This window comes from Alosa pseudoharengus, unplaced genomic scaffold (assembly GCF_046254945.1).
Source record: "Alosa pseudoharengus isolate Yale_2024_CS ecotype anadromous, Long Island Sound unplaced genomic scaffold, YU_APseudo_1.1 YU_APseudo_1.1_scf_24, whole genome shotgun sequence".
In the NCBI taxonomy this organism is placed as follows: Eukaryota; Metazoa; Chordata; class Actinopteri; order Clupeiformes; family Clupeidae; genus Alosa; species Alosa pseudoharengus.
Genome location: NW_027468689.1, coordinates 12102432 through 12119519, shown reverse-complemented (window position 1 = coordinate 12119519; position 17088 = coordinate 12102432). Strand labels below are relative to the sequence as shown.

The following is a 17088-nucleotide window of genomic DNA, read 5'->3' as shown; positions in this document are numbered from 1 at the left end:
TCAGAGTTTGTACGGAATTGTAAAAATGAAACAGCCTGTGGCATGGAGATTAGCACCATCAGAGGACAAGGCTTGTATTTTGTTGGCTCCTCCGTGGACTTCCACAATTACGATAGAAGCCTAAAGGTGTTGCGCGGCACAATGTCTAGTCTGGGAAGTGCTTTGGTTTTGCCAAATACTGAAGGGGATGTAGCTCAGTGGTAGAGCGCATGCTTTGCATGTATGAGATCCCGGGTTCAATCCCCGGCATCTCCATTTATGCAGCACTAAAGGGACTTTAGGGATTGTCGCAAGCCTCGAGAACGTTTGTGGAGAGGAAAGGAGCAGTGTCAGAGGATCAGGCTTGTAGTTGTTGCTGACTTTGGCCCGGTATATTCCTCTGTGGACCTCCGCAATTATGAATAAATCCCTGAAGTGCTAGCGTGGCACAACGTCTTGAATTGTAAGTGTCGTCTTTTGAAAGTGGATGAAGGGGATGTAGCTCAGCGGTAGAGCACATGCTTCGCATGTATGAGGTCCCGGGTTCAATCCCCGGCATCTCCACTTATACATCCCTAAAGGAGATCTGGGTACCGTCACAAGCCGTGGTCCAGAGTTTGTACAGAGTTACACAAATGAAACAGCCTGTGGAGTGCAGTTTAGCACTGGCAGAGGACAAGTCTTGTATTTTGTTGGCTCCTCCGTGGACTTCCACAATTACGATAGAAGCCTAAAGGGTTTGCGTGGCATAATGTCTGGGCCGGGAAGTGCTATCTTCTGACAACTGCAGAAGGGGATGTAGCTCAGTGGTAGAGCGCATGCTTCGCATGTATGAGGTCCCGGGTTCAATCCCCGGCATCTCCACTCATACATCCCTAATGGAGGTCTGGCTACCGTCACAAGCCTTTGTACAGAGTTACACAAATGAAACAGCCTGTGGAGTGGACTTTACCACCGGCACAGGACAAGGCTTGTATTTTATAGGCTCCTCCGTGGACTTCCACAATTACGATTGAAGCCTAAAGGTGTTGCGTGGCAAAACGTCTGGGCCGAGCAGTGCTATCTTACGTCATCAACTGAAGGGGATGTAGCTCAGTGGTAGAGCGCATGCTTTGCATGTATGAGGCCCCGGGTTCAATCCCCGGCATCTCCACTTATGTATCCCTAAAGGAGGTCTGGGTACCGTCACAAGCTGTTGTTCAGAGTTTGTACGGAATTGTAAAAATGAAACAGCCTGTGGCATGGAGATTAGCACCATCAGAGGACAAGGCTTGTATTTTGTTGTCTCCTCTGTGGACTTCCACAATTGCGATAGAAGCCTAAAGGTGTTGCGCGGCACAATGTCTAGTCTGGGAAGTGCTTTGGTTTTGCCAACTACTGAAGGGGATGTAGCTCAGTGGTAGAGCGCATGCTTTGCATGTATGAGGTCCCGGGTTCAATCCCTGGCATCTCCATTTATGCAGCACTAAAGGGACTTTAGGGATTGTCGCAAGCCTCGAGAACGTTTGTGGAGAGGAAAGGAGCGGTGTCAGAGGATCAGGCTTGTAGTTGTTGCTGACTTTGGCCCGGTTGATTCCTCTGTGGACCTCCGCAATTATGAATAAACCCCTGAAGTGCTAGCGTGGCACAACGTCTTGAATTGTAAGTGTCGTCTTTTGAAAGTGGATGAAGGGGATGTAGCTCAGTGGTAGAGCGCATGCTTCGCATGTATGAGGTCCCGGGTTCAATCCCAGGAGTTTGTACAGAGTTACACAAATGAAACAGCCTGTGGAGTGGAGTTTAGCACTGGCAGAGGACAAGGCTTGTATTTTGTTGGCTCCTCCGTGGAATTCCACAATTACGATAGAAGCCTAAAGGTGTTGCGTGGCAAAACGTCTGGGCCGAGCAGTGCTATCTTACGTCATCAACTGAAAGGGATGTAGCTCAGTGGTAGAGCGCATGCTTCGCATGTATGAGGTCCCGGGTTCAATCCCCGGCATCTCCACTTATACATCCCTAAAGGAGGTCTGGCTGCCGTCACAAGCTTTTGTACAGAGTTGCACAAATGAAACAGCCTGTGGAGTGGACTTTACCACCGGCACAGGACAAGGCTTGTATTTTGTAGGCTCCTCCGTGGACTTCCACAATTACGATTGAAGCCTAAAGGTGTTGCGTGGCAAAACGTCTGGGCCGAGCAGTGCTATCTTACGTCAACAACTGAAGGGGATGTAGCTCAGTGGTAGAGCGCATGCTTCGCATGTATGAGGCCCCGGGTTCAATCCCCGGCATCTCCACTTATGCATCCCTAAAGGAGGTCTGGCTGCCGTCACAAGCCTTTGTACAGAGTTACACAAATGAAACAGCCTGTGGAGTGGACTTTACCACCGGCACAGGACAAGGCTTGTATTTTGTAGGCTCCTCCGTGGACTTCCACAATTACGATTGAATCCTAAAGGTGTTGCGTGGCAAAACGTCTGGGCCGAGCAGTGCTATCTTACGTCAACAACTGAAGGGGATGTAGCTCAGTGGTAGAGCGCATGCTTTGCATGTATGAGGTCCCGGGTTCAATCCCCGGCATCTCCACTTATGCATCCCTAAAGGAGGTCTGGGTACCGTCACAAGCTGTTGTTCAGAGTTTGTACGGAATTGTAAAAATGAAACAGCCTGTGGCAGGGAGATTAGCACCATAAGAGGACAAGGCTTGTATTTTGTTGTCTCCTCCGTGGACTTCCACAATTACGATAGAAGCCTAAAGGTGTTGCGCGGCACAATGTCTAGTCTGGGAAGTGCTTTGGTTATGCAAAATACTGAAGGGGATGTAGCTCAGTGGTAGAGCGCATGCTTTGCATGTATGAGGTCCCGGGTTCAATCCCCGGCATCTCCATTTATGCAGCACTAAAGGGACTTTAGGGATTGTCGCAAGCCTCGAGAACGTTTGTGGAGAGGAAAGGAGCAGTGTCAGAGGATCAGGCTTTTAGTTGTTGCTGACTTTGGCCCGGATGATTCCTCTGTGGACTTCCGCAATTATGAATAAATCCCTGAAGTGCTAGCATGGCACAACGTCTTGAATTGTAAGTGTCGTCTTTTGAAAGTGGATGAAGGGGATGTAGCTCAGATGTAGAGCGCATGCTTTGCATGTATGAGGTCCCGGGTTCAATCCCCAGCATCTCCACTTATACATCCCTAAAGGAGATCTGGGTACCGTCACAAGCCGTGGTCCAGAGTTTGTACAGAGTTACACAAATGAAACAGCCTGTGGAGTGGAGTTTAGCACTGGCAGAGGACAAGGCTTGTATTTTGTTGGCTCCTCCGTGGACTTCCACAATTACGATAGAAGCCTAAAGGTGTTGCGTGGCAAAACGTCTGGGCCGAGCAGTGCTATCTTACGTAAACAACTGAAGGGGATGTAGCTCAGTGGTAGAGCGCATGCTTTGCATGTATGAGGCCCCGGGTTCAATCCCCGGCGTCTCCACTCATGCATCCCTAAAGGAGGTCTGGGTACCGTCACAAGCTGTTGTTCAGAGTTTGTATGGAATTACACAAATGAAACGGAGATTAGCACAGTGAGAGGACAAGGCTTGTATTTTGTTGGCTCCTCCGTGGACTTCCACAATTATGATAGAAGCCTAAAGGGTTTGCGTGGCATAATGTCTGGGCCGGGAAGTGCTATCTTCTGACAACTGCAGAAGGGGATGTAGCTCAGTGGTAGAGCGCATGCTTCGCATGTATGAGGTCCCGGGTTCAATCCCCGGCATCTCCACTTATACATCCCTAAAGGAGGTCTTGCTACTGTCACAAGGCTTTGTACAGAGTTACACAAATGAAACAGCCTGTGGAGTGGACTTTACCACTGGCACAGGACAAGGCTTGTATTTTATAGGCTCCTCCGTGGACTTCCACAATTACAATTGAAGCCTAAAGGTGTTGCGTGGCAAAACGTCTGGGCCGAGCAGTGCAACTTACGTCAACAAATGAAGGGGATGTAGCTCAGTGGTAGAGCGCATGCTTTGCATATATGAGGCCCCGGGTTCAATCCCCGGCATCTCCACTTATGCATCCCTAAAGGAGGTCTGGGTACCGTCACAAGCTGTTGTTCAGAGTTTGTACGGAATTGTAAAAATGAAACAGCCTGTGGCATGGAGATTAGGACCATCAGAGGACAAGGCTTGTATTTTGTTGGCTCCTCCGTGGACTTCCACAATTACGATAGAAGCCTAAAGGTGTTGCGCGGCACAATGTCTAGTCTGGGAAGTGCTTTGGTTTTGCCAAATACTGAAGGGGATGTAGCTCAGTGGTAGAGCGCATGCTTTGCATGTATGAGGTCCCGGGTTCAATCCCCGGCATCTCCATTTATGCAGCACTAAAGGGACTTTAGGGATTGTCGCAAGCCTCGAGAACGTTTGTGGAGAGGAAAGGAGCAGTGTCAGAGGATCAGGCTTTTAGTTGTTGCTGACTTTGGCCCGGATGATTCCTCTGTGGACTTCCGCAATTATGAATAAATCCCTGAAGTGCTAGCATGGCACAACATCTTGAATTGTAAGTGTCGTCTTTTGAAAGTGGATGAAGGGGATGTAGCTCAGATGTAGAGCGCATGCTTCGCATGTATGAGGTCCCGGGTTCAATCCCCAGCATCTCCACTTATACATCCCTAAAGGAGATCTGGGTACCGTCACAAGCCGTGGTCCAGAGTTTGTACAGAGTTACACAAATGAAACAGCCTGTGGAGTGGAGTTTAGCACTGGCAGAGGACAAGGCTTGTATTTTGTTGGCTCCTCCGTGGACTTCCACAATTACGATAGAAGCCTAAAGGTGTTGCGTGGCAAAACGTCTGGGCCGAGCAGTGCTATCTTACGTAAACAACTGAAGGGGATGTAGCTCAGTGGTAGAGCGCATGCTTTGCATGTATGAGGCCCCGGGTTCAATCCCCGGCGTCTCCACTCATGCATCCCTAAAGGAGGTCTGGGTACCGTCACAAGCTGTTGTTCAGAGTTTGTATGGAATTACACAAATGAAACGGAGATTAGCACAGTGAGAGGACAAGGCTTGTATTTTGTTGGCTCCTCCGTGGACTTCCACAATTACGATAGAAGCCTAAAGGGTTTGCGTGGCATAATGTCTGGGCCGGGAAGTGCTATCTTCTGACAACTGCAGAAGGGGATGTAGCTCAGTGGTAGAGCGCATGCTTCGCATGTATGAGGTCCCGGGTTCAATCCCCGGCATCTCCACTTATACATCCCTAAAGGAGGTCTTGCTACTGTCACAAGCCTTTGTACAGAGTTACACAAATGAAACAGCCTGTGGAGTGGACTTTACCACTGGCACAGGACAAGGCTTGTATTTTATAGGCTCCTCCGTGGACTTCCACAATTACAATTGAAGCCTAAAGGTGTTGCGTGGCAAAACGTCTGGGCCGAGCAGTGCAACTTACGTCAACAAATGAAGGGGATGTAGCTCAGTGGTAGAGCGCATGCTTTGCATGTATGAGGCCCCGGGTTCAATCCCCGGCATCTCCACTTATGCATCCCTAAAGGAGGTCTGGGTACCGTCACAAGCTGTTGTTCAGAGTTTGTATGGAATTACACAAATGAAACGGAGATTAGCACTGTGAGAGGACAAGGCTTGTATTTTGTTGGCTCCTCCGTGGACTTCCACAATTACGATAGAAGCCTAAAGGGTTTGCGTGGCATAATGTCTGGGCCGGGAAGTGCTATCTTCTGACAATTGCAGAAGGGGATGTAGCTCAGTGGTAGAGCGCATGCTTCGCATGTATGAGGTCCCGGGTTCAATCCCCGGCATCTCCACTTATACATCCCTAAAGGAGGTCTGGCTACCGTCACAAGCCTTTGTACAGAGTTACACAAATGAAACAGCCTGTGGAGTGGACTTTACCACCGGCACAGGACAAGGCTTGTATTTTGTAGGCTCCTCCGTGGACTTCCACAATTAGCCTAAAGGTGTTGCGTGGCAAAACGTCTGGGCCGAGCAGTGCTATCTTACGTCATCAACTGAAGGGGATGTAGCTCAGTGGTAGAGCGCATGCTTTGCATGTATGAGGCCCCGGGTTCAATCCCCGGCATCTCCACTTATGCATCCCTAAAGGAGGTCTGGGTACCGTCACAAGCTGTTGTTCAGAGTTTGTACGGAATTGTAAAAATGAAACAGCCTGTGGCATGGAGATTAGGACCATCAGAGGACAAGGGTTGTATTTTGTTGGCTCCTCCTTGGACTTCCACAATTACGATAGAAGCCTAAAGGTGTTGCGCGGCACAATGTCTAGTCTGGGAAGTGCTTTGGTTTTGCCAAATACTGAAGGGGATGTAGCTCAGTGGTAGAGCGCATGCTTTGCATGTATGAGGTCCCGGGTTCAATCCCCGGCATCTCCATTTATGCAGCACTAAAGGGACTTTAGGGATTGTCGCAAGCCTCGAGGATGTTTGTGGAGAGGAAAGGAGCAGTGTCAGAGGATCAGGCTTGTAGTTGTTGCTGACTTTGGCCCGGTAGATTCCTCTGTGGACCTCCGCAATTATGAATAAATCCCTGAGGTGCTAGCGTGGCACAACGTCTTGAATTGTAAGTGTCGTCTTTTGAAAGTGGATGAAGGGGATGTAGCTCAGTGGTAGAGCGCATGCTTCGCATGTATGAGGTCCCGGGTTCAATCCCCGGCATCTCCACTTATACATCCCTAAAGGAGGTCTGGCTACCGTCACAAGCCTTTGTACAGAGTTACACAAATGAAACAGCCTGTGGAGTGGACTTTACCACCGGCACAGGACAAGGCTTGTATTTGATAGGCTCCTCCGTGGACTTCCACAATTACGATTGAAGCCTAAAGGTGTTGCGTGGCAAAACGTCTGGGCCGAGCAGTGCTATCTTACGTCAACAACTGAAGGGGATGTAGCTCAGTGGTAGAGCGCATGCTTTGCATGTATGAGGCCCCGGTTTAAATCCCCGGCATCTCCACTTATGCATCCCTACTTATGCATCCCTAAAGGAGGTCTGGGTACCGTCACAAGCTGTTGTTCAGAGTTTGTATGGAATTACACAAATGAAACGGAGATTAGCACTGTGAGAGGACAAGGCTTGTATTTTGTTGGCTCCTCCGTGGACTTCCACAATTACGATAGAAGCCTAAAGGGTTTGCGTGGCATAACGTCTGGGCCGGGAAGTGCTATCTTCTGACAACTGCAGAAGGGGATGTAGCTCAGTGGTACAGCGCATGCTTCGCATGTATGAGGTCCCGGGTTCAATCCCCGGCATCTCCACTTATACATCCCTAAAGGAGGTCTGGCTACCGTCACAAGCCTTTGTACAGAGTTACACAAATGAAACAGCCTGTGGAGTGGACTTTACCACCGGCACAGGACAAGGCTTGTATTTTGTAGGCTCCTCCGTGGACTTCCACAATTACGATTGAAGCCTAAAGGTGTTGCGTGGCAAAACGTCTGGGCCGAGCAGTGCTATCTTACGTCAACAACTGAAGGGGATGTAGCTCAGTGGTAGAGCGCATGCTTCGCATGTATGAGGTCCCGGGTTCAATCCCCGGCATCTCCACTTATGCATCCCTAAAGGAGGTCTGGGTACCGTCACAAGCTGTTGTTCAGAGTTTGTACGGAATTGTAAAAATGAAACAGCCTGTGGCATGGAGATTAGCACCATCAGAGGACAAGGCTTGTATTTTGTTGGCTCCTCCGTGGACTTCCACAATTACGATAGAAGCCTAAAGGTGTTGCGCGGCACAATGTCTAGTCTGGGAAGTGCTTTGGTTTTGCCAAATACTGAAGGGGATGTAGCTCAGTGGTAGAGCGCATGCTTTGCATGTATGAGGTCCCGGGTTCAATCCCCGGCATCTCCATTTATGCAGCACTAAAGGGACTTTAGGGATTGTCGCAAGCCTCGAGAACGTTTGTGGAGAGGAAAGGAGCAGTGTCAGAGGATCAGGCTTGTAGTTGTTGCTGACTTTGGCCCGGTATATTCCTCTGTGGACCTCCGCAATTATGAATAAATCCCTGAAGTGCTAGCGTGGCACAACGTCTTGAATTGTAAGTGTCGTCTTTTGAAAGTGGATGAAGGGGATGTAGCTCAGTGGTAGAGCACATGCTTCGCATGTATGAGGTCCCGGGTTCAATCCCCGGCATCTCCACTTATACATCCCTAAAGGAGATCTGGGTACCGTCACAAGCCGTGGTCCAGAGTTTGTACAGAGTTACACAAATGAAACAGCCTGTGGAGTGCAGTTTAGCACTGGCAGAGGACAAGTCTTGTATTTTGTTGGCTCGTCCGTGGACTTCCACAATTACGATAGAAGCCTAAAGGGTTTGCGTGGCATAATGTCTGGGCCGGGAAGTGCTATCTTCTGACAACTGCAGAAGGGGATGTAGCTCAGTGGTAGAGCGCATGCTTCGCATGTATGAGGTCCCGCGTTCAATCCCCGGCATCTCCACTCATACATCCCTAATGGAGGTCTGGCTACCGTCACAAGCCTTTGTACAGAGTTACACAAATGAAACAGCCTGTGGAGTGGACTTTACCACCGGCACAGGACAAGGCTTGTATTTTATAGGCTCCTCCGTGGACTTCCACAATTACGATTGAAGCCTAAAGGTGTTGCGTGGCAAAACGTCTGGGCCGAGCAGTGCTATCTTACGTCATCAACTGAAGGGGATGTAGCTCAGTGGTAGAGCGCATGCTTTGCATGTATGAGGCCCCGGGTTCAATCCCCGGCATCTCCACTTATGCATCCCTAAAGGAGGTCTGGGTACCGTCACAAGCTGTTGTTCAGAGTTTGTACAGAATTGTAAAAATGAAACAGCCTGTGGCATGGAGATTAGCACCATCAGAGGACAAGGCTTGTATTTTGTTGTCTCCTCCGTGGACTTCCACAATTGCGATAGAAGCCTAAAGGTGTTGCGCGGCACAATGTCTAGTCTGGGAAGTGCTTTGGTTTTGCCAACTACTGAAGGGGATGTAGCTCAGTGGTAGAGCGCATGCTTTGCATGTATGAGGTCCCGGGTTCAATCCCCGGCATCTCCATTCATGCAGCACTAAAGGGACTTCAGGGATTGTCGCAAGCCTCGAGAACGTTTGTGGAGAGGAAAGGAGCGGTGTCAGAGGATCAGGCTTGTAGTTGTTGCTGACTTTGGCCCGGTTGATTCCTCTGTGGACCTCCGCAATCATGAATAAACCCCTGAAGTGCTAGCAACGTCTTGAATTGTAAGTGTCGTCTTTTGAAAGTGGATGAAGGGGATGTAGCTCAGTGGTAGAGCGCATGCTTCGCATGTATGAGGTCCCGGGTTCAATCCCAGGAGTTTGTACAGAGTTACACAAATGAAACAGCCTGTGGAGTGGAGTTTAGCACTGGCAGAGGACAAGGCTTGTATTTTGTTGGCTCCTCCGTGGAATTCCACAATTACGATAGAAGCCTAAAGGTGTTGCGTGGCAAAACGTCTGGGCCGAGCAGTGCTATCTTACGTAAAGATCTGAAGGGGATGTAGCTCAGTGGTAGAGCGCATGCTTTGCATGTATGAGGCCCCGGGTTCAATCCCTGGCATCTCCACTTATGCATCCCTAAAGGAGGTCTGGGTACCGTCACAAGCTGTTGTTCAGAGTTTGTATGGAATTACACAAATGAAACGGAGATTAGCACTGTGAGAGGACAAGGCTTGTATTTTGTTGGCTCCTCCGTGGACTTCCACAATTACGATAGAAGCCTAAAGGGTTTGCGTGGCATAATGTCTGGGCCGGGAAGTGCTATCTTCTGACTACTGCAGAAGGGGATGTAGCTCAGTGGTAGAGCGCATGCTTCGCATGTATGAGGTCCCGGGTTCAATCCCCGGCATCTCCACTTATACATCCCTAAAGGAGGTCTGGCTGCCGTCACAAGCCTTTGTACAGAGTTACACAAATGAAACAGCCTGTGGAGTGGACTTTACCACCGGCACAGGACAAGGCTTGTATTTTGTAGGCTCCTCCGTGGACTTCCACAATTACGATTGAAGCCTAAAGGTGTTGCGTGGCAAAACGTCTGGGCCGAGCAGTGCTATCTTACGTCAACAACTGAAGGGGATGTAGCTCAATGGTAGAGCGCATGCTTTGCATGTATGAGGCCCCGGGTTCAATCCCCGGCGTCTCCACTCATGCATCCCTAAAGGAGGTCTGGGTACCGTCACAAGCTGTTGTTTAGAGTTTGTATGGAATTACACAAATGAAACGGAGATTAGCACAGTGAGAGGACAAGGCTTGTATTTTGTTGGCTCCTCCGTGGACTTCCACAATTACGATAGAAGCCTAAAGGGTTTGCGTGGCATAATGTCTGGGCCGGGAAGTGCTATCTTCTGACAACTGCAGAAGGGGATGTAGCTCAGTGGTAGAGCGCATGCTTCGCATGTATGAGGTCCCGGGTTCAATCCCCGGCATCTCCACTTATACATCCCTAAAGGAGGTCTTGCTACTGTCACAAGCCTTTGTACAGAGTTACACAAATGAAACAGCCTGTGGAGTGGACTTTACCACTGGCACAGGACAAGGCTTGTATTTTATAGGCTCCTCCGTGGACTTCCACAATTACAATTGAAGCCTAAAGGTGTTGCGTGGCAAAACGTCTGGGCCGAGCAGTGCAACTTACGTCAACAAATGAAGGGGATGTAGCTCAGTGGTAGAGCGCATGCTTTGCATGTATGAGGCCCCGGGTTCAATCCCCGGCATCTCCACTTATGCATCCCTAAAGGAGGTCTGGGTACCGTCACAAGCTGTTGTTCAGAGTTTGTATGGAATTACACAAATGAAACGGAGATTAGCACTGTGAGAGGACAAGGCTTGTATTTTGTTGGCTCCTCCGTGGACTTCCACAATTACGATAGAAGCCTAAAGGGTTTGCGTGGCATAATGTCTGGGCCGGGAAGTGCTATCTTCTGACAATTGCAGAAGGGGATGTAGCTCAGTGGTAGAGCGCATGCTTCGCATGTATGAGGTCCCGGGTTCAATCCCCGGCATCTCCACTTATACATCCCTAAAGGAGGTCTGGCTACCGTCACAAGCCTTTGTACAGAGTTACACAAATGAAACAGCCTGTGGAGTGGACTTTACCACCGGCACAGGACAAGGCTTGTATTTTGTAGGCTCCTCCGTGGACTTCCACAATTAGCCTAAAGGTGTTGCGTGGCAAAACGTCTGGGCCGAGCAGTGCTATCTTACGTCATCAACTGAAGGGGATGTAGCTCAGTGGTAGAGCGCATGCTTTGCATGTATGAGGCCCCGGGTTCAATCCCCGGCATCTCCACTTATGCATCCCTAAAGGAGGTCTGGGTACCGTCACAAGCTGTTGTTCAGAGTTTGTACGGAATTGTAAAAATGAAACAGCCTGTGGCATGGAGATTAGGACCATCAGAGGACAAGGGTTGTATTTTGTTGGCTCCTCCTTGGACTTCCACAATTACGATAGAAGCCTAAAGGTGTTGCGCGGCACAATGTCTAGTCTGGGAAGTGCTTTGGTTTTGCCAAATACTGAAGGGGATGTAGCTCAGTGGTAGAGCGCATGCTTTGCATGTATGAGGTCCCGGGTTCAATCCCCGGCATCTCCATTTATGCAGCACTAAAGGGACTTTAGGGATTGTCGCAAGCCTCGAGGATGTTTGTGGAGAGGAAAGGAGCAGTGTCAGAGGATCAGGCTTGTAGTTGTTGCTGACTTTGGCCCGGTAGATTCCTCTGTGGACCTCCGCAATTATGAATAAATCCCTGAGGTGCTAGCGTGGCACAACGTCTTGAATTGTAAGTGTCGTCTTTTGAAAGTGGATGAAGGGGATGTAGCTCAGTGGTAGAGCGCATGCTTCGCATGTATGAGGTCCCGGGTTCAATCCCCGGCATCTCCACTTATACATCCCTAAAGGAGGTCTGGCTACCGTCACAAGCCTTTGTACAGAGTTACACAAATGAAACAGCCTGTGGAGTGGACTTTACCACCGGCACAGGACAAGGCTTGTATTTGATAGGCTCCTCCGTGGACTTCCACAATTACGATTGAAGCCTAAAGGTGTTGCGTGGCAAAACGTCTGGGCCGAGCAGTGCTATCTTACGTCAACAACTGAAGGGGATGTAGCTCAGTGGTAGAGCGCATGCTTTGCATGTATGAGGCCCCGGTTTAAATCCCCGGCATCTCCACTTATGCATCCCTACTTATGCATCCCTAAAGGAGGTCTGGGTACCGTCACAAGCTGTTGTTCAGAGTTTGTATGGAATTACACAAATGAAACGGAGATTAGCACTGTGAGAGGACAAGGCTTGTATTTTGTTGGCTCCTCCGTGGACTTCCACAATTACGATAGAAGCCTAAAGGGTTTGCGTGGCATAACGTCTGGGCCGGGAAGTGCTATCTTCTGACAACTGCAGAAGGGGATGTAGCTCAGTGGTACAGCGCATGCTTCGCATGTATGAGGTCCCGGGTTCAATCCCCGGCATCTCCACTTATACATCCCTAAAGGAGGTCTGGCTACCGTCACAAGCCTTTGTACAGAGTTACACAAATGAAACAGCCTGTGGAGTGGACTTTACCACCGGCACAGGACAAGGCTTGTATTTTGTAGGCTCCTCCGTGGACTTCCACAATTACGATTGAAGCCTAAAGGTGTTGCGTGGCAAAACGTCTGGGCCGAGCAGTGCTATCTTACGTCAACAACTGAAGGGGATGTAGCTCAGTGGTAGAGCGCATGCTTCGCATGTATGAGGTCCCGGGTTCAATCCCCGGCATCTCCACTTATGCATCCCTAAAGGAGGTCTGGGTACCGTCACAAGCTGTTGTTCAGAGTTTGTACGGAATTGTAAAAATGAAACAGCCTGTGGCATGGAGATTAGCACCATCAGAGGACAAGGCTTGTATTTTGTTGGCTCCTCCGTGGACTTCCACAATTACGATAGAAGCCTAAAGGTGTTGCGCGGCACAATGTCTAGTCTGGGAAGTGCTTTGGTTTTGCCAAATACTGAAGGGGATGTAGCTCAGTGGTAGAGCGCATGCTTTGCATGTATGAGGTCCCGGGTTCAATCCCCGGCATCTCCATTTATGCAGCACTAAAGGGACTTTAGGGATTGTCGCAAGCCTCGAGAACGTTTGTGGAGAGGAAAGGAGCAGTGTCAGAGGATCAGGCTTGTAGTTGTTGCTGACTTTGGCCCGGTATATTCCTCTGTGGACCTCCGCAATTATGAATAAATCCCTGAAGTGCTAGCGTGGCACAACGTCTTGAATTGTAAGTGTCGTCTTTTGAAAGTGGATGAAGGGGATGTAGCTCAGTGGTAGAGCACATGCTTCGCATGTATGAGGTCCCGGGTTCAATCCCCGGCATCTCCACTTATACATCCCTAAAGGAGATCTGGGTACCGTCACAAGCCGTGGTCCAGAGTTTGTACAGAGTTACACAAATGAAACAGCCTGTGGAGTGCAGTTTAGCACTGGCAGAGGACAAGTCTTGTATTTTGTTGGCTCGTCCGTGGACTTCCACAATTACGATAGAAGCCTAAAGGGTTTGCGTGGCATAATGTCTGGGCCGGGAAGTGCTATCTTCTGACAACTGCAGAAGGGGATGTAGCTCAGTGGTAGAGCGCATGCTTCGCATGTATGAGGTCCCGCGTTCAATCCCCGGCATCTCCACTCATACATCCCTAATGGAGGTCTGGCTACCGTCACAAGCCTTTGTACAGAGTTACACAAATGAAACAGCCTGTGGAGTGGACTTTACCACCGGCACAGGACAAGGCTTGTATTTTATAGGCTCCTCCGTGGACTTCCACAATTACGATTGAAGCCTAAAGGTGTTGCGTGGCAAAACGTCTGGGCCGAGCAGTGCTATCTTACGTCATCAACTGAAGGGGATGTAGCTCAGTGGTAGAGCGCATGCTTTGCATGTATGAGGCCCCGGGTTCAATCCCCGGCATCTCCACTTATGCATCCCTAAAGGAGGTCTGGGTACCGTCACAAGCTGTTGTTCAGAGTTTGTACAGAATTGTAAAAATGAAACAGCCTGTGGCATGGAGATTAGCACCATCAGAGGACAAGGCTTGTATTTTGTTGTCTCCTCCGTGGACTTCCACAATTGCGATAGAAGCCTAAAGGTGTTGCGCGGCACAATGTCTAGTCTGGGAAGTGCTTTGGTTTTGCCAACTACTGAAGGGGATGTAGCTCAGTGGTAGAGCGCATGCTTTGCATGTATGAGGTCCCGGGTTCAATCCCCGGCATCTCCATTCATGCAGCACTAAAGGGACTTTAGGGATTGTCGCAAGCCTCGAGAACGTTTGTGGAGAGGAAAGGAGCGGTGTCAGAGGATCAGGCTTGTAGTTGTTGCTGACTTTGGCCCGGTTGATTCCTCTGTGGACCTCCGCAATCATGAATAAACCCCTGAAGTGCTAGCAACGTCTTGAATTGTAAGTGTCGTCTTTTGAAAGTGGATGAAGGGGATGTAGCTCAGTGGTAGAGCGCATGCTTCGCATGTATGAGGTCCCGGGTTCAATCCCAGGAGTTTGTACAGAGTTACACAAATGAAACAGCCTGTGGAGTGGAGTTTAGCACTGGCAGAGGACAAGGCTTGTATTTTGTTGGCTCCTCCGTGGAATTCCACAATTACGATAGAAGCCTAAAGGTGTTGCGTGGCAAAACGTCTGGGCCGAGCAGTGCTATCTTACGTAAAGATCTGAAGGGGATGTAGCTCAGTGGTAGAGCGCATGCTTTGCATGTATGAGGCCCCGGGTTCAATCCCTGGCATCTCCACTTATGCATCCCTAAAGGAGGTCTGGGTACCGTCACAAGCTGTTGTTCAGAGTTTGTATGGAATTACACAAATGAAACGGAGATTAGCACTGTGAGAGGACAAGGCTTGTATTTTGTTGGCTCCTCCGTGGACTTCCACAATTACGATAGAAGCCTAAAGGGTTTGCGTGGCATAATGTCTGGGCCGGGAAGTGCTATCTTCTGACTACTGCAGAAGGGGATGTAGCTCAGTGGTAGAGCGCATGCTTCGCATGTATGAGGTCCCGGGTTCAATCCCCGGCATCTCCACTTATACATCCCTAAAGGAGGTCTGGCTGCCGTCACAAGCCTTTGTACAGAGTTACACAAATGAAACAGCCTGTGGAGTGGACTTTACCACCGGCACAGGACAAGGCTTGTATTTTGTAGGCTCCTCCGTGGACTTCCACAATTACGATTGAAGCCTAAAGGTGTTGCGTGGCAAAACGTCTGGGCCGAGCAGTGCTATCTTACGTCAACAACTGAAGGGGATGTAGCTCAATGGTAGAGCGCATGCTTTGCATGTATGAGGCCCCGGGTTCAATCCCCGGCGTCTCCACTCATGCATCCCTAAAGGAGGTCTGGGTACCGTCACAAGCTGTTGTTTAGAGTTTGTATGGAATTACACAAATGAAACGGAGATTAGCACAGTGAGAGGACAAGGCTTGTATTTTGTTGGCTCCTCCGTGGACTTCCACAATTACGATAGAAGCCTAAAGGGTTTGCGTGGCATAATGTCTGGGCCGGGAAGTGCTATCTTCTGACAACTGCAGAAGGGGATGTAGCTCAGTGGTAGAGCGCATGCTTCGCATGTATGAGGTCCCGGGTTCAATCCCCGGCATCTCCACTTATACATCCCTAAAGGAGGTCTTGCTACTGTCACAAGCCTTTGTACAGAGTTACACAAATGAAACAGCCTGTGGAGTGGACTTTACCACTGGCACAGGACAAGGCTTGTATTTTATAGGCTCCTCCGTGGACTTCCACAATTACAATTGAAGCCTAAAGGTGTTGCGTGGCAAAACGTCTGGGCCGAGCAGTGCAACTTACGTCAACAAATGAAGGGGATGTAGCTCAGTGGTAGAGCGCATGCTTTGCATGTATGAGGCCCCGGGTTCAATCCCCGGCATCTCCACTTATGCATCCCTAAAGGAGGTCTGGGTACCGTCACAAGCTGTTGTTCAGAGTTTGTATGGAATTACACAAATGAAACGGAGATTAGCACTGTGAGAGGACAAGGCTTGTATTTTGTTGGCTCCTCCGTGGACTTCCACAATTACGATAGAAGCCTAAAGGGTTTGCGTGGCATAATGTCTGGGCCGGGAAGTGCTATCTTCTGACAATTGCAGAAGGGGATGTAGCTCAGTGGTAGAGCGCATGCTTCGCATGTATGAGGTCCCGGGTTCAATCCCCGGCATCTCCACTTATACATCCCTAAAGGAGGTCTGGCTACCGTCACAAGCCTTTGTACAGAGTTACACAAATGAAACAGCCTGTGGAGTGGACTTTACCACCGGCACAGGACAAGGCTTGTATTTTGTAGGCTCCTCCGTGGACTTCCACAATTAGCCTAAAGGTGTTGCGTGGCAAAACGTCTGGGCCGAGCAGTGCTATCTTACGTCAACAACTGAAGGGGATGTAGCTCAGTGGTAGAGCGCATGCTTTGCATGTATGAGGTCCCGGGTTCAATCCCCGGCATCTCCACTTATGCATCCCTAAAGGAGGTCTGGGTACCGTCACAAGCTGTTGTTCAGAGTTTGTACGGAATTGTAAAAATGAAACAGCCTGTGGCATGGAGATTAGGACCATCAGAGGACAAGGCTTGTATTTTGTTGGCTCCTCCGTGGACTTCCACAATTACGATAGAAGCCTAAAGGTGTTGCGCGGCACAATGTCTAGTCTGGGAAGTGCTTTGGTTTTGCCAAATACTGAAGGGGATGTAGCTCAGTGGTAGAGCGCATGCTTTGCATGTATGAGGTCCCGGGTTCAATCCCCGGCATCTCCATTTATGCAGCACTAAAGGGACTTTAGGGATTGTCGCAAGCCTCGAGGACGTTTGTGGAGAGAAAAGGAGCAGTGTCAGAGGATCAGGCTTGTAGTTGTTGCTGACTTTGGCCCGGTAGATTCCTCTGTGGACCTCCGCAATTATGAATAAAGCCCTGAGGTGCTAGCGTGGCACAACGTCTTGAATTGTAAGTGTCGTCTTTTGAAAGTGGATGAAGGGGATGTAGCTCAGTGGTAGAGCGCATGCTTCGCATGTATGAGGTCCCGGGTTCAATCCCCGGCATCTCCACTTATACATCCCTAAAGGAGGTCTGGCTACCGTCACAAGCCTTTGTACAGAGTTACACAAATGAAACAGCCTG

The 17088-nt window shown here is 49.5% G+C and overlaps 56 non-coding genes across 56 annotated transcripts; all 56 read left to right on the top strand.

Moving 5' to 3' along the window:
* Positions 1–183: 183 nt before the first annotated feature.
* On the top strand, positions 184–255 carry trnaa-ugc (transfer RNA alanine (anticodon UGC)). The gene has a single exon. It is a non-coding gene; the product is annotated as a tRNA-Ala (tRNA).
* Positions 256–471: 216 nt separating this feature from the next.
* Positions 472–543, top strand: trnaa-cgc (transfer RNA alanine (anticodon CGC)). The gene has a single exon. It is a non-coding gene; the product is annotated as a tRNA-Ala (tRNA).
* A 228-nt stretch (positions 544–771) lies between these two features.
* Positions 772–843, top strand: trnaa-cgc (transfer RNA alanine (anticodon CGC)). Its single transcript has one exon. It is a non-coding gene; the product is annotated as a tRNA-Ala (tRNA).
* Positions 844–1060: 217 nt separating this feature from the next.
* Positions 1061–1132, top strand: trnaa-ugc (transfer RNA alanine (anticodon UGC)). The gene has a single exon. It is a non-coding gene; the product is annotated as a tRNA-Ala (tRNA).
* Positions 1133–1361: 229 nt separating this feature from the next.
* On the top strand, positions 1362–1433 carry trnaa-ugc (transfer RNA alanine (anticodon UGC)). The gene has a single exon. It is a non-coding gene; the product is annotated as a tRNA-Ala (tRNA).
* Positions 1434–1891: 458 nt separating this feature from the next.
* trnaa-cgc (transfer RNA alanine (anticodon CGC)) lies at positions 1892–1963 on the top strand. The gene has a single exon. It is a non-coding gene; the product is annotated as a tRNA-Ala (tRNA).
* A 217-nt stretch (positions 1964–2180) lies between these two features.
* On the top strand, positions 2181–2252 carry trnaa-cgc (transfer RNA alanine (anticodon CGC)). The gene has a single exon. It is a non-coding gene; the product is annotated as a tRNA-Ala (tRNA).
* Positions 2253–2469: 217 nt separating this feature from the next.
* On the top strand, positions 2470–2541 carry trnaa-ugc (transfer RNA alanine (anticodon UGC)). The gene has a single exon. It is a non-coding gene; the product is annotated as a tRNA-Ala (tRNA).
* Positions 2542–2770: 229 nt separating this feature from the next.
* trnaa-ugc (transfer RNA alanine (anticodon UGC)) lies at positions 2771–2842 on the top strand. Its single transcript has one exon. It is a non-coding gene; the product is annotated as a tRNA-Ala (tRNA).
* A 216-nt stretch (positions 2843–3058) lies between these two features.
* On the top strand, positions 3059–3130 carry trnaa-ugc (transfer RNA alanine (anticodon UGC)). The gene has a single exon. It is a non-coding gene; the product is annotated as a tRNA-Ala (tRNA).
* Positions 3131–3358: 228 nt separating this feature from the next.
* Positions 3359–3430, top strand: trnaa-ugc (transfer RNA alanine (anticodon UGC)). Its single transcript has one exon. It is a non-coding gene; the product is annotated as a tRNA-Ala (tRNA).
* Positions 3431–3646: 216 nt separating this feature from the next.
* On the top strand, positions 3647–3718 carry trnaa-cgc (transfer RNA alanine (anticodon CGC)). Its single transcript has one exon. It is a non-coding gene; the product is annotated as a tRNA-Ala (tRNA).
* Positions 3719–3934: 216 nt separating this feature from the next.
* trnaa-ugc (transfer RNA alanine (anticodon UGC)) lies at positions 3935–4006 on the top strand. The gene has a single exon. It is a non-coding gene; the product is annotated as a tRNA-Ala (tRNA).
* Positions 4007–4235: 229 nt separating this feature from the next.
* Positions 4236–4307, top strand: trnaa-ugc (transfer RNA alanine (anticodon UGC)). The gene has a single exon. It is a non-coding gene; the product is annotated as a tRNA-Ala (tRNA).
* Positions 4308–4523: 216 nt separating this feature from the next.
* Positions 4524–4595, top strand: trnaa-cgc (transfer RNA alanine (anticodon CGC)). Its single transcript has one exon. It is a non-coding gene; the product is annotated as a tRNA-Ala (tRNA).
* A 228-nt stretch (positions 4596–4823) lies between these two features.
* Positions 4824–4895, top strand: trnaa-ugc (transfer RNA alanine (anticodon UGC)). The gene has a single exon. It is a non-coding gene; the product is annotated as a tRNA-Ala (tRNA).
* Positions 4896–5111: 216 nt separating this feature from the next.
* Positions 5112–5183, top strand: trnaa-cgc (transfer RNA alanine (anticodon CGC)). Its single transcript has one exon. It is a non-coding gene; the product is annotated as a tRNA-Ala (tRNA).
* A 216-nt stretch (positions 5184–5399) lies between these two features.
* trnaa-ugc (transfer RNA alanine (anticodon UGC)) lies at positions 5400–5471 on the top strand. The gene has a single exon. It is a non-coding gene; the product is annotated as a tRNA-Ala (tRNA).
* Positions 5472–5687: 216 nt separating this feature from the next.
* trnaa-cgc (transfer RNA alanine (anticodon CGC)) lies at positions 5688–5759 on the top strand. The gene has a single exon. It is a non-coding gene; the product is annotated as a tRNA-Ala (tRNA).
* A 209-nt stretch (positions 5760–5968) lies between these two features.
* On the top strand, positions 5969–6040 carry trnaa-ugc (transfer RNA alanine (anticodon UGC)). The gene has a single exon. It is a non-coding gene; the product is annotated as a tRNA-Ala (tRNA).
* Positions 6041–6269: 229 nt separating this feature from the next.
* trnaa-ugc (transfer RNA alanine (anticodon UGC)) lies at positions 6270–6341 on the top strand. Its single transcript has one exon. It is a non-coding gene; the product is annotated as a tRNA-Ala (tRNA).
* Positions 6342–6557: 216 nt separating this feature from the next.
* On the top strand, positions 6558–6629 carry trnaa-cgc (transfer RNA alanine (anticodon CGC)). Its single transcript has one exon. It is a non-coding gene; the product is annotated as a tRNA-Ala (tRNA).
* Positions 6630–6846: 217 nt separating this feature from the next.
* On the top strand, positions 6847–6918 carry trnaa-ugc (transfer RNA alanine (anticodon UGC)). The gene has a single exon. It is a non-coding gene; the product is annotated as a tRNA-Ala (tRNA).
* Positions 6919–7148: 230 nt separating this feature from the next.
* Positions 7149–7220, top strand: trnaa-cgc (transfer RNA alanine (anticodon CGC)). Its single transcript has one exon. It is a non-coding gene; the product is annotated as a tRNA-Ala (tRNA).
* Positions 7221–7437: 217 nt separating this feature from the next.
* On the top strand, positions 7438–7509 carry trnaa-cgc (transfer RNA alanine (anticodon CGC)). The gene has a single exon. It is a non-coding gene; the product is annotated as a tRNA-Ala (tRNA).
* Positions 7510–7738: 229 nt separating this feature from the next.
* trnaa-ugc (transfer RNA alanine (anticodon UGC)) lies at positions 7739–7810 on the top strand. Its single transcript has one exon. It is a non-coding gene; the product is annotated as a tRNA-Ala (tRNA).
* A 216-nt stretch (positions 7811–8026) lies between these two features.
* On the top strand, positions 8027–8098 carry trnaa-cgc (transfer RNA alanine (anticodon CGC)). The gene has a single exon. It is a non-coding gene; the product is annotated as a tRNA-Ala (tRNA).
* A 228-nt stretch (positions 8099–8326) lies between these two features.
* On the top strand, positions 8327–8398 carry trnaa-cgc (transfer RNA alanine (anticodon CGC)). Its single transcript has one exon. It is a non-coding gene; the product is annotated as a tRNA-Ala (tRNA).
* A 217-nt stretch (positions 8399–8615) lies between these two features.
* trnaa-ugc (transfer RNA alanine (anticodon UGC)) lies at positions 8616–8687 on the top strand. The gene has a single exon. It is a non-coding gene; the product is annotated as a tRNA-Ala (tRNA).
* Positions 8688–8916: 229 nt separating this feature from the next.
* Positions 8917–8988, top strand: trnaa-ugc (transfer RNA alanine (anticodon UGC)). Its single transcript has one exon. It is a non-coding gene; the product is annotated as a tRNA-Ala (tRNA).
* Positions 8989–9439: 451 nt separating this feature from the next.
* On the top strand, positions 9440–9511 carry trnaa-ugc (transfer RNA alanine (anticodon UGC)). Its single transcript has one exon. It is a non-coding gene; the product is annotated as a tRNA-Ala (tRNA).
* A 216-nt stretch (positions 9512–9727) lies between these two features.
* Positions 9728–9799, top strand: trnaa-cgc (transfer RNA alanine (anticodon CGC)). The gene has a single exon. It is a non-coding gene; the product is annotated as a tRNA-Ala (tRNA).
* A 217-nt stretch (positions 9800–10016) lies between these two features.
* trnaa-ugc (transfer RNA alanine (anticodon UGC)) lies at positions 10017–10088 on the top strand. The gene has a single exon. It is a non-coding gene; the product is annotated as a tRNA-Ala (tRNA).
* A 216-nt stretch (positions 10089–10304) lies between these two features.
* On the top strand, positions 10305–10376 carry trnaa-cgc (transfer RNA alanine (anticodon CGC)). Its single transcript has one exon. It is a non-coding gene; the product is annotated as a tRNA-Ala (tRNA).
* A 216-nt stretch (positions 10377–10592) lies between these two features.
* On the top strand, positions 10593–10664 carry trnaa-ugc (transfer RNA alanine (anticodon UGC)). Its single transcript has one exon. It is a non-coding gene; the product is annotated as a tRNA-Ala (tRNA).
* Positions 10665–10880: 216 nt separating this feature from the next.
* Positions 10881–10952, top strand: trnaa-cgc (transfer RNA alanine (anticodon CGC)). The gene has a single exon. It is a non-coding gene; the product is annotated as a tRNA-Ala (tRNA).
* A 209-nt stretch (positions 10953–11161) lies between these two features.
* trnaa-ugc (transfer RNA alanine (anticodon UGC)) lies at positions 11162–11233 on the top strand. The gene has a single exon. It is a non-coding gene; the product is annotated as a tRNA-Ala (tRNA).
* A 229-nt stretch (positions 11234–11462) lies between these two features.
* On the top strand, positions 11463–11534 carry trnaa-ugc (transfer RNA alanine (anticodon UGC)). Its single transcript has one exon. It is a non-coding gene; the product is annotated as a tRNA-Ala (tRNA).
* Positions 11535–11750: 216 nt separating this feature from the next.
* trnaa-cgc (transfer RNA alanine (anticodon CGC)) lies at positions 11751–11822 on the top strand. The gene has a single exon. It is a non-coding gene; the product is annotated as a tRNA-Ala (tRNA).
* A 217-nt stretch (positions 11823–12039) lies between these two features.
* On the top strand, positions 12040–12111 carry trnaa-ugc (transfer RNA alanine (anticodon UGC)). The gene has a single exon. It is a non-coding gene; the product is annotated as a tRNA-Ala (tRNA).
* A 230-nt stretch (positions 12112–12341) lies between these two features.
* trnaa-cgc (transfer RNA alanine (anticodon CGC)) lies at positions 12342–12413 on the top strand. The gene has a single exon. It is a non-coding gene; the product is annotated as a tRNA-Ala (tRNA).
* Positions 12414–12630: 217 nt separating this feature from the next.
* On the top strand, positions 12631–12702 carry trnaa-cgc (transfer RNA alanine (anticodon CGC)). Its single transcript has one exon. It is a non-coding gene; the product is annotated as a tRNA-Ala (tRNA).
* Positions 12703–12931: 229 nt separating this feature from the next.
* On the top strand, positions 12932–13003 carry trnaa-ugc (transfer RNA alanine (anticodon UGC)). The gene has a single exon. It is a non-coding gene; the product is annotated as a tRNA-Ala (tRNA).
* A 216-nt stretch (positions 13004–13219) lies between these two features.
* trnaa-cgc (transfer RNA alanine (anticodon CGC)) lies at positions 13220–13291 on the top strand. Its single transcript has one exon. It is a non-coding gene; the product is annotated as a tRNA-Ala (tRNA).
* Positions 13292–13519: 228 nt separating this feature from the next.
* Positions 13520–13591, top strand: trnaa-cgc (transfer RNA alanine (anticodon CGC)). The gene has a single exon. It is a non-coding gene; the product is annotated as a tRNA-Ala (tRNA).
* Positions 13592–13808: 217 nt separating this feature from the next.
* On the top strand, positions 13809–13880 carry trnaa-ugc (transfer RNA alanine (anticodon UGC)). The gene has a single exon. It is a non-coding gene; the product is annotated as a tRNA-Ala (tRNA).
* Positions 13881–14109: 229 nt separating this feature from the next.
* Positions 14110–14181, top strand: trnaa-ugc (transfer RNA alanine (anticodon UGC)). Its single transcript has one exon. It is a non-coding gene; the product is annotated as a tRNA-Ala (tRNA).
* Positions 14182–14632: 451 nt separating this feature from the next.
* On the top strand, positions 14633–14704 carry trnaa-ugc (transfer RNA alanine (anticodon UGC)). The gene has a single exon. It is a non-coding gene; the product is annotated as a tRNA-Ala (tRNA).
* Positions 14705–14920: 216 nt separating this feature from the next.
* On the top strand, positions 14921–14992 carry trnaa-cgc (transfer RNA alanine (anticodon CGC)). The gene has a single exon. It is a non-coding gene; the product is annotated as a tRNA-Ala (tRNA).
* Positions 14993–15209: 217 nt separating this feature from the next.
* On the top strand, positions 15210–15281 carry trnaa-ugc (transfer RNA alanine (anticodon UGC)). Its single transcript has one exon. It is a non-coding gene; the product is annotated as a tRNA-Ala (tRNA).
* Positions 15282–15497: 216 nt separating this feature from the next.
* On the top strand, positions 15498–15569 carry trnaa-cgc (transfer RNA alanine (anticodon CGC)). The gene has a single exon. It is a non-coding gene; the product is annotated as a tRNA-Ala (tRNA).
* Positions 15570–15785: 216 nt separating this feature from the next.
* trnaa-ugc (transfer RNA alanine (anticodon UGC)) lies at positions 15786–15857 on the top strand. The gene has a single exon. It is a non-coding gene; the product is annotated as a tRNA-Ala (tRNA).
* A 216-nt stretch (positions 15858–16073) lies between these two features.
* trnaa-cgc (transfer RNA alanine (anticodon CGC)) lies at positions 16074–16145 on the top strand. Its single transcript has one exon. It is a non-coding gene; the product is annotated as a tRNA-Ala (tRNA).
* A 209-nt stretch (positions 16146–16354) lies between these two features.
* trnaa-ugc (transfer RNA alanine (anticodon UGC)) lies at positions 16355–16426 on the top strand. The gene has a single exon. It is a non-coding gene; the product is annotated as a tRNA-Ala (tRNA).
* A 229-nt stretch (positions 16427–16655) lies between these two features.
* trnaa-ugc (transfer RNA alanine (anticodon UGC)) lies at positions 16656–16727 on the top strand. Its single transcript has one exon. It is a non-coding gene; the product is annotated as a tRNA-Ala (tRNA).
* A 216-nt stretch (positions 16728–16943) lies between these two features.
* trnaa-cgc (transfer RNA alanine (anticodon CGC)) lies at positions 16944–17015 on the top strand. Its single transcript has one exon. It is a non-coding gene; the product is annotated as a tRNA-Ala (tRNA).
* The last annotated feature ends 73 nt before the right edge of the window (positions 17016–17088 follow it).